The sequence below is a fragment of the Pinus tabuliformis genome, chromosome 6 (assembly GCF_031772625.1).
Source record: "Pinus tabuliformis cultivar Carrire ecotype Pingquan chromosome 6, CPIR1, whole genome shotgun sequence".
In the NCBI taxonomy this organism is placed as follows: domain Eukaryota; kingdom Viridiplantae; phylum Streptophyta; class Pinopsida; order Pinales; family Pinaceae; genus Pinus; species Pinus tabuliformis.
The window spans coordinates 467,438,258-467,451,144 of NC_142292.1; the positions used below are offsets into that span (position 1 = coordinate 467,438,258).

Genomic DNA, 12,887 nt, shown 5'->3' on the forward strand with positions numbered 1-12,887 from the left:
ATACTCCTTTATCAAGCAAGGCTCCCCCTAGTCATATATGAAAGTATCATCCCGAGGTCCAAATCATTGGGAATAAAGAGCTAGGAGTTCAAACAAGGAGAATATTGATAGCCACTTCAAATCAAACACACATTGCATTGTTGTCCCAGGTTGAGCCAAACAATTTTAGCGAGGCTAGTGAAGATAAAAATTGGATCAAGGCAATGAATGAGGAGTTGGACCAAATATAAAAGAACAACACTTGGGAGCTGGTACCTAGACCAAAGGACAAGAATATCATTGGAACCAAATGTTTTTACAAAATCGAGTTGAATGAAGAAGTTCAAGTGGTAAGAAACAAGGAAACGCTGGTATGCAAAGGGTATACTCAAGTAGAAGGCATTGATTTTGAAGAACCTTTGCTCTGATAGCTAGATTAGATGCTATTAGAATGTTCTTGGCATTTTCATGTTATAATAATATCAAGGTTTATCAAATGGATGTCAAGTCAACCTTCTTAAATGGTGAATTGGAAGAAGAGGTATACATAAAATAGCCAGAAGGATTTCAGTTATCTAGTGAAGAAAATCAAGTTTGCAGATTAAAGAAGGCTCTCTATGGGTTGAAACAAGCTCCAAGGGCTTGGTATGCAAAGTTGGAGAAACACCTACAACGACAAGGATTCAAGAGAGGGTCAACAGACAACAATATATATATTAAATTTGATAATGGTATTTTTCTAATTATTGTTGTGTATGTAGATGACACCATTTTTGGAAGTGATTTGGAACAAACAAGTCACAAGTTTGTTGAAGATATGCAAAAAGAATTTGAAATTTCTGCATTAGGCAAGATGACATTATTTCTTGGGTTGCCAGTTACAAAAATAGACAAAGGTATATTCATCTCTCAATCCAAGTGCTTAAGAGAAATGTTGAAAATTCTTGGTATGGAGGATCACAAACCGGTTAGTACACCCATGGTGACTAAATGAAAATTGAGCAAGGATGATGAATTTCTTGAGGTAAATCAGTCCACTTACCAGTAAATGTTTGGTAGTTTCTTGTATTTAACAAATTCTAGACTTGACATCATGCAAGTTGTAGGGTTGGTTGCAAGATTTTAGTCTAATCCCAAAGAAAGTCATGTAAATGTAGTCAAGAGGATCTTCAAAAATCTCCAAGGCGCCATTGATTATAGTTTTTGATATCCCAAAGGTAAGTATTTTAGTTTGGTGACTTATACTAACGCATATTGGGTTGGTATCATTGATGACAAGAAGAGCACATCAGGAGCAACATTCTTTTTGGGGAATTTGTCTAGTCTCTTAGGCAAGTAAGAAGAAAAATTTATTTCTCTATCTATTGTTGAAGCTGAGTACGTGGAAGAAACAACATGTTGCACTCAAATCCTTTGGATGAAGCATACTCTCAGAGATACGTAGGATGAATATGTTGATCCCATTGTTATAATGTGTGACAACACTAGTGTGATTATCATTTCAAAAACTCTTGTTCTCCACTCCCAAACAAAGCACATTTGCATTATATATCATTTTCAATGAGATCAAGTTGCTAATCAAGTTGTGAGATAAGAGTATGTGGCCACTAATGAGAAAATTGCAAATATTTTTTCCGAGCCTCTTCCAAGGGAATTATTTGACCATCTCAAGCAACAAATGGTATTGTTACATTTTCAAAGGAATTAAGAAGTTTATATGGAGTTGGAAGTTAATCAAAATTTTCCTCAATCAATTACAAATGGTTACCAAGATGGCGGTGGTTTCTTGGTCCTACATGCCTCAATGTAATGCAACAACTGGTATTGTTACATTTTCAAAGGAATTAAGAAGTTTATATGAAGTTGGAAGTTAATCAAATATTTCCTCAATCAACTACAAATGGTTACCAAGATGGCGGTGGTTTCTTGGTCCTACATGCCTCAATGTAATGTATGATGTTTTTTGTTCTTCCTTTTTCTTCTTCAAGGAGAATGATATTTACTTATGCACAGGGAGAGTGTTCAGTAGCTCAGGGAGAGTACACTCATTTTTATCAGCACTATATTGTTTTCATTGTTATTTTTCGTTGTGTCAAGGGGGGAGACAAAGAGGAGATCATGGAAGACTTTGTTTCAGGTGGATATCAAGTTCAGGTTGGCTTGGTAGGTTGCCATCAATGCTAAAGGAGGAGATTGCTGGCATTGATGTCAACAAGAAACACTTGATGTAATGTATTGTAATGAATTTAATGTAATGTTGTTCATGGTTATGATAGTGTCTGGGATTAGGTGTTGATGGTCTGAAGCTAAGTTGCAGGCTTGGGTTGATGGATTTGAGTTTTCCAAGCTTAATAACATCTGCTTTGGATTGTCGATTCAAGACGTTGTAGATTGCATAATATGTGTTACCCTGCTTCAGTTGGCTTATGTAACTTCTTTGGCTTTCTTTTACATGCCCGCACAACAACCAAACCAAACCAAAAAAAAAAAAAACCACATGCATTTTCTTTGAAAATCTCCCATGGTAATCACTCCACTAAGTCAATGCATGTTAGACCACATCAAAGACATGTGATTAATATTGAAGAAGTATTTTATTTATTGATAGAGATGGTGGATTGAGTCAATTAGTAATTCAATGTATTGGAACGGATCAACATCGTATGAACAAGGGTGATTGGTTCTCCATTTTTATGAGTAATTATTGTATAATCCTCCAAAAAATATTTATATGCTAAAGCTTTGTAAAGTAGAGGTTTGATCCATTGACAGTGTGAGATATTGTAATGCATTGTGAGCAAATTGTAAGAGGAGTGAACATTCCACAATGCTTGTAGCAGCTTGCTTTAGGAGATCAAAATTATTACAGATATTGTTGAGTGTGTCACACTCAATATTTTATGTAGGGTGCAAAGTTTTGGAGTGGAGAAAGTGCTAAAGAATGCTCTCCATCTTGTAGTTTTTGATGAGGCATCTCAAAGAGGTAGAATAAGGGGTTTTTGTAAGGTCTCTAATTAATTGTTATATGTCATTTATTGTATCAGTCCATAGATAAATTTACACTTCCTTTGGAAATATTTTTCAGAATTATATTTGCAGAGGTTGAGGCCTCAAGCAAGTGGGGGCTTGCTAAGTTATTGAAGGGTTGGTTGCTCCTAGCTGGTGGAGGCCAACAAATATTTGTAGAAGAGTGGTTGCTCCTAGCTAGTTGGGGCTAGCATATCAATGTAAAGGAGAAGATTGATTAATATAATAAAGAGAAGCAACAAAGCAATATTGTGGTTTTTCTCCCCTTGAGGGTTTCCACCTTATATATTTGTGTTATGATGATTGTGCTCTTAATGTTGTATCATCTGATCAATTATTTCAGCTTTTAAAAGGATTAAAATTGTTAAAATTTCCATCAATACTAATTCACCCCATCAATACTAATTTCCCCTCTCAGTTTCATGCTCAATTATGAGTTTTTCTCAATTATGAAATAATTATTATTTCATATTTATGAAATTGAGACAAAATAATTACTTCCCTATGAAATTATTATGAAAAACTACTCAATTATGTAATTAATAACTTCTTTGTTAAATATATAATAGCAAATACAAGTATAATACCTATCTACAAACCAGATTTCCTAAAATAATAATTTCCCAAAACAAAGATTCCTGGCTAATTTGCTCCCTCTTTCAGGGAAATAAGAAAGTCAAACATGTTCTTAAAATGAAAAACTTATTTGCAAAGGACTTTCTAAAGGCTTGAATGACTAGATATTTTCAGCTAACAAAGGATTATTTTAGTTCCCATTTCCAATATAAATTTGATGTCCTTAAATAAGCTTTTAGTTCCCCAGAAGCTATCATCAAATTTCCGTTCACAGGATTATTTTGTAAAGATTTTTGCACCATTCCCAATGCTCGAAAATTTCATTTATTTTCCTTTCTATGGTTAGCAGAGGTCATTTTTCCAAAAAAGGTCCAACGGAAGTCCCGGTTCTAATAAAAGTTTCATACCATTGAACATGTCTGGATGAAAATGTTCAATCAGGTGTCATCATAAATTAAACCAAGTTTAGAAGTAATTTGTTTGTCTTTGCATATTATTCTATTAAAAAAATATGTTGCGTTTAGAGATCTGTGATCAACTATTACTGTGTTTGGCAGCATCTTAAAATACCTATCTTTTTGACTCAGAAAAACAGCCCTGAGAAAGCCTTAACTTAAAATTAGCTTGGAATATTTTCCACAATTATAAAGAATGCTGCATATTTTGAATCCTGTAATCAGCACATAAGAATATTCAACCTTATTTCATGAACAAAGAATAAGCATTGCCTCAAGCTGATGAAGGAAACTCACAGCAGAACAATTTCAAATTAATCTGAAGAAACATTGCAGGAAAAGGTAATAAATATACACTACTGAAAATGGTTCCTTTCAAGCTTAGCCAAAAACCACAAACAGATGTTTTGCGTTAACCCTACCAAACACTTGAAAATAGATAACAACTATTCAATATTATATTCATATGAAATATACAAAAATAGAATGAAAAAGGCACAGAGGACTTGGAAGATGAACAGAAAACCCTGTGTATCTAGGCTTCACTTTCATCCTAAACTATGTTACAATAGAAAGCACGACCTGGGGATCTTGGAATGCTTCTCTGGTGATTTAAAACAAAACAAACCGTTTTAATACTTTTAAAACAAAGGGAAAAGCAGCAATAGACTCTTAACCTTCATTTCTCGTTTCGACATAATGAAATGGAGCAATTGAATCAGGTGCGGTTGGTCAAGCATTCGATGTAGCAATTGAAGTTGTCCTCGAGGAAATGGTGGGCTGAACATCCTTACTTTTGTTCAACATCATCAGATTTATCCTCCACCAACAGGCAGGGAGGAGTATATGCCTTCACAACTGATGACAAGCTTGGAACTTCCTTAACATCATTGCAAGCCACCTCCATGGAAGTGATATGAAAGGAAGCGTAAAAGCATTTTCTACAAACATAGCCAAATGCTAGAGATACAAAGGGCAGTGGGAGGAGCAAGGGTGAGTAATAGAACTTTTTAATTGAAAAGTACCCAAACATGGTAATCTGAGATAGAAGCAAAGCTGCCAGAATCCTGGTGTGCATATGAGGCCACATACACCCATTGCTCTCATAAGACGGAACATACACGTTCAGGGCCTGCACACAAAAAAAAGGAGGTTGTCAGCTTACACAACACCTCAAAATTACTGTTTATTTGTTTTACAGCAGTGCATATGTGCTTCTCCCAATTCCTTCCTTAGCTTCTCTTCTTTATCACAATTCACATATCTCTTTCATACGGATCTTGATGCATCAATTTCCATTTGTTATAAACAAACAAGGTTTAAAGAGAAAGAGATTCACCTGATTCCGATACACAAACCATCCCACAGAAAAGTACAGAATAGCGAAAGGAAGGATCATGGGAGCAATAACAGAGTAGCATAGAGCAATGGTGATGATCAACATATCATTTGGAACGTTGGTAGCATAAGCAAGACTAGGAGGAACCCACGCCTCTTTTAGATCTGCTTCAGTCTTACAAAGATATATCCTTTTGAAATGGTATATCACTAGCGGCACCAAGCGAGAAAGTTCAAGCCCTGAACCTACAAAAAATCTGTTTAGAAGGACAATCAGCCATGAGACATTGAGACCAGAAGAAGAAAACCCATCTTATCAATAAGAAACCAACAACGACTTACTTCAGAGACTAAGAACTAGAGAATAGTTTCAGGAAATTGAAATCAAGAGAACAGAAACCCAGCTTACCTGAGAGCAATAAAACCGATAAAGAAGGTAGCATTGGGAGGAAGAGAATTGCCAAGCAGCGTCACAATTGAGTTGGGTTGCTTTTCAACCTGCTTGAGGGTCTCGAACAAGGTGCCACCTATTGTAACTCCCAAGAAGACGTTGAACACTATAAAGTAAAAATACTTTCCAGATGAAGCTCTCACTGCATGGCTTTCTGAAGGTATACCTTCAGCCTTGGAGAGAATCAAGAGAATCGTAGGCAAGAAATACAAAAAGAGAATCAGAGCAAGCTGAGGCAAGTAAGCTTCAACGATGCCTTCAATTGCTTTTTTACCCACAATAGATTTCAGAAACGGAAAAAGCTTTTTTAGTTTATTAACGGTTGTAAATGCAGAGATAAAGGTGATGGGAATCATGTAGAAGACAACAGTTAGAAACACAATAACTTTTACAACGATCTGTCGAATCATCCTCTGGTAGAAGGGAATGGCAAGGTTTTTCCACACTACTTGGCGAGGCTCGAAAGCAGGCATTGCAGACCATGTATTTGCAATTTGTGAGTGCACAACCTGTGCTGCAGCTGCTGCAGCAGCCCTACTGTTAAAAATTATGAAGGCTGCTGCTACATCCTTCATTTTGAGTGTATTCTGTTTCATTTCCAGCTCCTTAATTTTCTCACTGTAGAAATGTATAGAGTCAACCTTTGTGCCCACCAATCCCAAAGTTCCTGACCTGCGCAATGGCTGTGTCCCCTCTGGTTTGTTCAGTGTCTTAGAGTTTTCAAATATAGTTTGAGCGCGAGCTAGTTTCTTTCTGTGGCCTTCTAGTTCTGTCCACATCTTATCAGCCTGTTCAAGACGATAAAAAAAAATAAAATTAAAAGAAAATCCAATAATTCCACCCATCTCTAAGTGTTTGATTGAACAGTGAACCATTGAGCACATAAGACTTCCATTTAAGCTACCAACAAGGCAAAGGAAGGCATTAGGGGAAAAGTTCAAATGGAAGATGGATTGGTGATGAGACATGCTTTTGAGCAACTCATCAACCAAGATTTTTGTGGCAAGGAATACGGCACTCCTCATCTTTGAATGGTGGTCATATCCATAGACCAAACTTGTTAGATTCATCATCCATGGTAGAAAGCCGAAACTAAACTGTAATAAAAAATGAGTCAATGAGTTTTGGCCAGGGTTTAACCACATAACTTAAATTCAGAGTTCAGCTGGCTGATTTGAACTTTAACATGAATCAATAGATCCAAAGCCTAGCTGAGCTACTAAAAAGTTCTGAGCAAATTGAATTTCACCTAGAGAAGTTAGTTGCTGTGCTGAATCTTTGCTAAACTAAGTCAAATTTTAAAAAAGGTTGAAAGTTTATACATATAGATTCAAGGTTAAGGTTAAATGGCTTTATCCTAATTCTTCAATCAGTTCGCATGGCCTCCTGAGAGGTCTATTCCATTCAATCATACACAACACATATTCTTGCCAAGTAGGAAAAGAATTTCTGGCCGCTCTAAAAACTGTTAGCAAGATCATCAATCAGAAGGATAAGATTATCTGAAATTTCAAATACCTCTGCTATGTCAGTGACAATCACGGATCCTTCATAAGTTTTCGGGTACAACCTCCTGAAGAAAGAGTCCACTTGTTCTTTGCGTGTTTCCCCCCTTGGCACAGGAGGAATATCTCGAACGAGGACTGCAAATTGTTCTGGTTTAGACTCCTGCGAAGTTTCCTGGTCTACTCTAAGTTGAAGAACATGCTTATAGGTTTTCCACAGAAAATAATATGTCACAAAGGATACCCAGTACGCTGCAATGGCAAATCCCCATAATCGCCTGCTCGCTTTCTGCAAGACACAACTTTTAGCCAGGCCTTAGTAATTGGATTACAAAATTGGAAGTCAAAACAACATCAAAGGGAAAGGGATTGCCTGGAACCTGAATATTGCCCATGGCAAGCTTGTCAAGTTCATTATAACTGGCAGCAGATTTGTTGTTTGCCTTCTCCCACGATAGTCTATAATTAATATCGGTTATACTCAGAGGAAGAAGAAGAGGTAAGCAAACTCCGGCAGATAATGCCATGATCGTCCATGCTGTTGTGGAACAAGCCATCAACAAAAACTTTAGTCCCCATAAGTCTAAGCTCTGCATTAACTGCTCTAATGGTTATGGTTATTGGGCTCTCCATTCTCAAGTTCCACGGCTTTCTAGCTACATACAGCGAGGCACAAATCTATAACACAAATAGAATTACAGTTTTCAAAGAATGCAAGGAGAGCAATTCTTAGAAACTAGCAAGGGAATCCTAAGAAATTAAAAGGGGAATTCAAGGGTGCTCTTCATTTATAGATGATAATGCTTTTCTAATCTACCGTAGCGTTTATTTAGTAATATAAATTACTTAAATGTTCAATAACAATGACAAACCCTGAAATATATTGCGGAATATATTGACGTACCAGTTTTGATGAATGTGAGATAAACAGCTGCATCCAGACCAGCCATAGAGATGATTTCATTTTCAGTAGCCTGCCAGGCTTTCACAATCCAGGTGAAAGGATTGCGAGATTCAGTCGGCGTGTCGAATCCCTTGAGAATTCTATTTGGGAAATAGATAAACCGGTTCTCAGGCTTCCTGGACAGCCATGAGAACACCAAAACCAGCACCAGGAAGATGAGAAATGAAGTGATCAGAGATGTCAGCAAAGAACTCAAATCCATGATGCATCCAGACACTCAATTTGTTTGCCTGAATGCGCTTCTTCTGCTTGAAAGAGCTTGTCGTAGGTACTGATTAACTGCTATTCAATGGGTCCAACAAAATTTTATTTCATTAATACGGAGTTGCCCCTGTACCTGTTTTATTTTACGACTGAAATTATGATTTGTCCAGCACGCAAAGAATTACATTCGATTCAATGTGGGGTTTGTGTGTTTGCCCAGAGCTTCCTAGGGAAGTTTTATGAACTTTCTTGGTCTCTGTGTAATAGACGCTTCAACGGTGTCCTAACGCCTGACAGAGTGTGCAGGTATATTTGCTCGCCATTTGTACTGCAAGAAAGGAATAATTTGAAAGACAACCCAAGGAAAAAGACAATATTGGAGAATGTTTATAATGGAATAAATTTAATTTGTGTTTTTGGAATTCTGTTGGAAGTTTTGTAACGGCATTTTGTACTGCAAGTAGTGCTGCAATTCTTCGTCAGTTTGTACTGCAAGTAGTGCTGCAATTCTTCGTCAGGACGACGGGATGGAATAATTCGAAAGACAACAAAAACAATATTGGAATGAGTTTATAATGGAAATTTAATTTGGGTTTTCGAATTTTCGGTGGAAGTTTTACGACGAAAGCCAGAATTTTGCGTATAAATATATTAATTATTTTAAAACAATTTAATATATAAGATTTGAAAAAGTATAGTAAAATTTCATATAATTAATTTTTTTAATTAATTAATTATATATTATTTAGAATTTTTTATATTAATTTTTTTTTAAGGTAGAAATGAAATCATATGAGTAAAACTTTTGGAACCAACAAATATATATTTTCAATGTATTTTTATTTAAACTTGAAATATTATAATAATTTATAAATACATAAATTTATATAATTAATATATATAATTTAAAATTAAAATATTTTTCTAATATACGTATATGTTTCTTATATATTTAAGATTTTATTAAAATATTACTTATTTATATATTTAACATTTTACTAAAATATTACTTATTATATATATATATATATATATATATATATATATATATATATATAATTTAAAGATTAATTAATTAATTAATTTAGATATGGTTTTTTATATGTTTAATTTTTGCATGATATAAAAATAATACACTTATATTATAATTATTTATAAATATATAATTTTTATAATTTAAGAGTGTATTGTATAAATAAAAAATAATATAATAAAATTGTGAAGATAAAATAAACAAATAAAAATTAAAAATATTATTTAAAAAAAAATTGTGTTTTATATACATTAACAACATGACTCCTAATCTCATTTTAAAGCTAATTTTATATATATTGGTTTTTTTCTTGTTGTGGAGTCTCTCATTCAGAGAAAACATTATGTTAGTGTACTCCCTAGTTGTCAAGTTTGACATTCAAAGATAGCATTTTGTTAGTGTAGGTAACTGGAAGCAAGTAGGTTTTAGCTTTTAGGGTTTTATTGTTTTTCATTTTTTTTTTTAATAATGAATCTCTTTGAATTTCTTATAAACATGAAATGAATTTCAATAGATTTTTAGAAGAATTTTGTGAAATTATTATTTGGCTTGTTCATGTCTATGTTCAACTTGAGATTTGTCCATATTCAGCTTGAGATTTGCCAATTTTGTTTGTGGAACAGGACGACTTAGGATTTTAGTATTATTATTTGATTTAATGTTTTATTTTTGCATACAATTATAACATCCCTAGGATACAAGGTTGTAAAGCATCTTTTCCCACATATGTTCTATAGAGATTAAATCTCTACCATTCACTTAACAATTATGGATAATTAAATTAAAAATATCTATGGAGATAATGAACAATAACTTATCCAATAATTTTAACAATATGATTTGAAAAAAGAAAAATACTAACAATTACCCACCATTTTGGTTATAGTATTGAATGTTTTGATTTGTGTTTATTAATAGCAATTTTATAATTCATTATAACGTAAGAATTTAAAATATATTATTATATTATTTTTCATAGTTTTTAAGAAAATTTGTGGATGGAACTATGTAGAGGATTAATATCTTGTCCAACATTTGAGGTGAACCCTCCACCTATCATCACGGACTAGAGAATATTGAATGATACTAAGACACGCAAGTGTTAAAAGTCTTAAATAGAAAATAATTCAATTATTTAGCTGTTGGGAAAAATTAATAAAATCTAAAAGAATCCTTACAGGCCAAGTCAAAAAGGAGATTGTTTAAAGAAGATTTTTGATAATGAAACAAAAAATTCAATTAAAAGTAACATTTTAAAACTTAAATAAGTAATTTTAATTAAAATTCAAAGGAAAATTAGAATTAAAATTAAAGAACAAAATTTTAAAAATTATAATTATATATATATATATATATATATATATATATATATATATATATATATATATATATATATATCTATATAGCGATATTCTAACAAAGACTGTTTTTTTGCTCTGAAAATCATGAAAATTTAGTGAATATTTTGATAAATTCCGGCAAAGATTTTTGTAAATCCAAGTTATATTTGTCAAACTTCAAGATTTTGGGTGCCCCTGAAGTTTTTGATGGTGTTGAATCCATTTCCACCTTCAAAAACATGATTTGCCTGAAAATCATGAAAATTTAGTGAATATTTTGATAAATTCGGGCAAAGAAATCCAAGTTATATTTGTCAAACTTCAAGATTTTGGGTGCCCCAAAAGTATTTGATGGTGCTGAATCCATTTCCACCTTCAAAATCATGATTTAAACACTGCTTTGCAAGATTTGTTGAAATTTTTTAACCCAGATTCCAACTAGTTTTGACCGTGCGACAATTCCTAGACTTGTCCTATATACATATAATTCAATTATTTAAATAAAAAAATAAAAATGGAAGGGGAGAAGTCAAAGAAGGAAATAAATTAACTACTAAAAACAAATTAACAACAATTAATAATGGCTTAGTCTAACTTAAAGACGAAATAGCCTTTTTACGGAATTCACCAAAATCAGACAATACAATTTCTAGATTATTTTGTTCTTTAAAATACATTTTTGAATGCATAAATGGATTGAGCACCCTGAAAAACCCTAGGGCACTCAAATTATGGAGATTAAACAATTTAAACTCAAGTTTTTAAAAATCTCTATCGGATTTTGATTAAAATTAACCAGAAAAATGGTTAGCCTACACCATTAATAATTAGCATGGATTTGATATATCCATTTTTAAGGTCACGACCAAGTCAGACACCAAATTGGTGTATGAGACCCCCTTGTTTGTGGGACAAGGGGGCCAAGTCAGACACCAAATTGGTGTATGAGACCCCCTTGTTTGTGGGACAAGGGACTCACCTCCGTGCAGCGAATTGACTGCTAAGTCTACGAAGGCATACATACTTTACCCCCCTCTGGTTTTGAATCTGTGACCTCTTAGGAGGAAACACATGCTCTTAACCATTAGGCTCACTCAAAGTGAAGGGGATAAATAAAACGAATTGAATCAAATAAAATGAAATATTTATGATGAAAAGTAATTTAAAAATTAAAATTAAAAAAATGGTAAGGATTTAAACCAACCTAGATCCATCTTAACTCTGGATCTATCAAGTGCCGAGAGATCAAATCTCTTGAGGTGTAAACCTCTTTTTTGAGTGCAAAACTTGAAGAAAGGTTTGTACCTCGAGATATTTGATCCCTCTCAGCGCTTGATAGGCCCAGAATTAAGATGTATCTAGGCTAGTTTTAGTCGTGTGCTGCCAAGGAAAATCTATTGAATATATGATTAATTTTATCAATAATATGTAAATATGTCTGAGATTAATCTGGTGAGCTTAGTTACCTCAGTTTGTTGAGATGATAAATATTGTTAATAACTTTAATGATGAAAAATGATGAAATAAAATTTTGGAATTCAAAGTCACAATGTAATAGTGTTGAATGATAGAAAATGTGAATAATAAGAATGTAGTTAATTACAAATAGTCTCATTGTGATCCATCTCAAACTATTTTCTTCTACAATTCTTATTGTCACTCTCATTAGTTTTGTCATCTTTTCATATTGATTATATGAAAATGACAGTTGAAAGCGTAAGCCATTTAAATCTTTAGCTTGAGTTGTTGTAGTAAACATCATACCTTGCCTCTCTTCCTCCCCAATATTAATAGGTTGAATTACTATAACACAAAAATCAATTTACATTGTCAATAATATTTTGTGCTTACACTGAAATCAATGCACATTGTTAATCCAATCACTTTAAAACTAATTTATCATCATACATCCAATTACATCAAATCAAAAATCAACATCTACACTGAAACCAATGCATTTAATGCAAGCAATCAAATAAGATTAGAAAACAACACCTACACTGAAATCAATTCAT

General features: G+C 33.4%; 1 pseudogene across 1 annotated transcript; it reads right to left on the bottom strand.

Annotated features, from left to right (window-relative positions):
• Nucleotides 1–4,473: 4,473 nt before the first annotated feature.
• On the bottom strand, nt 4,474–8,878 carry LOC149259340 (CSC1-like protein ERD4; annotated as a pseudogene). Its single transcript, XR_016247144.1, has 6 exons — nt 8,236–8,878; nt 7,712–7,869; nt 7,345–7,620; nt 5,785–6,614; nt 5,377–5,632; nt 4,474–5,169 (listed from the first exon to the last, which is right to left on the bottom strand). The product of XR_016247144.1 is annotated as a CSC1-like protein ERD4 (transcript).
• Nucleotides 8,879–12,887: the final 4,009 nt, after the last annotated feature.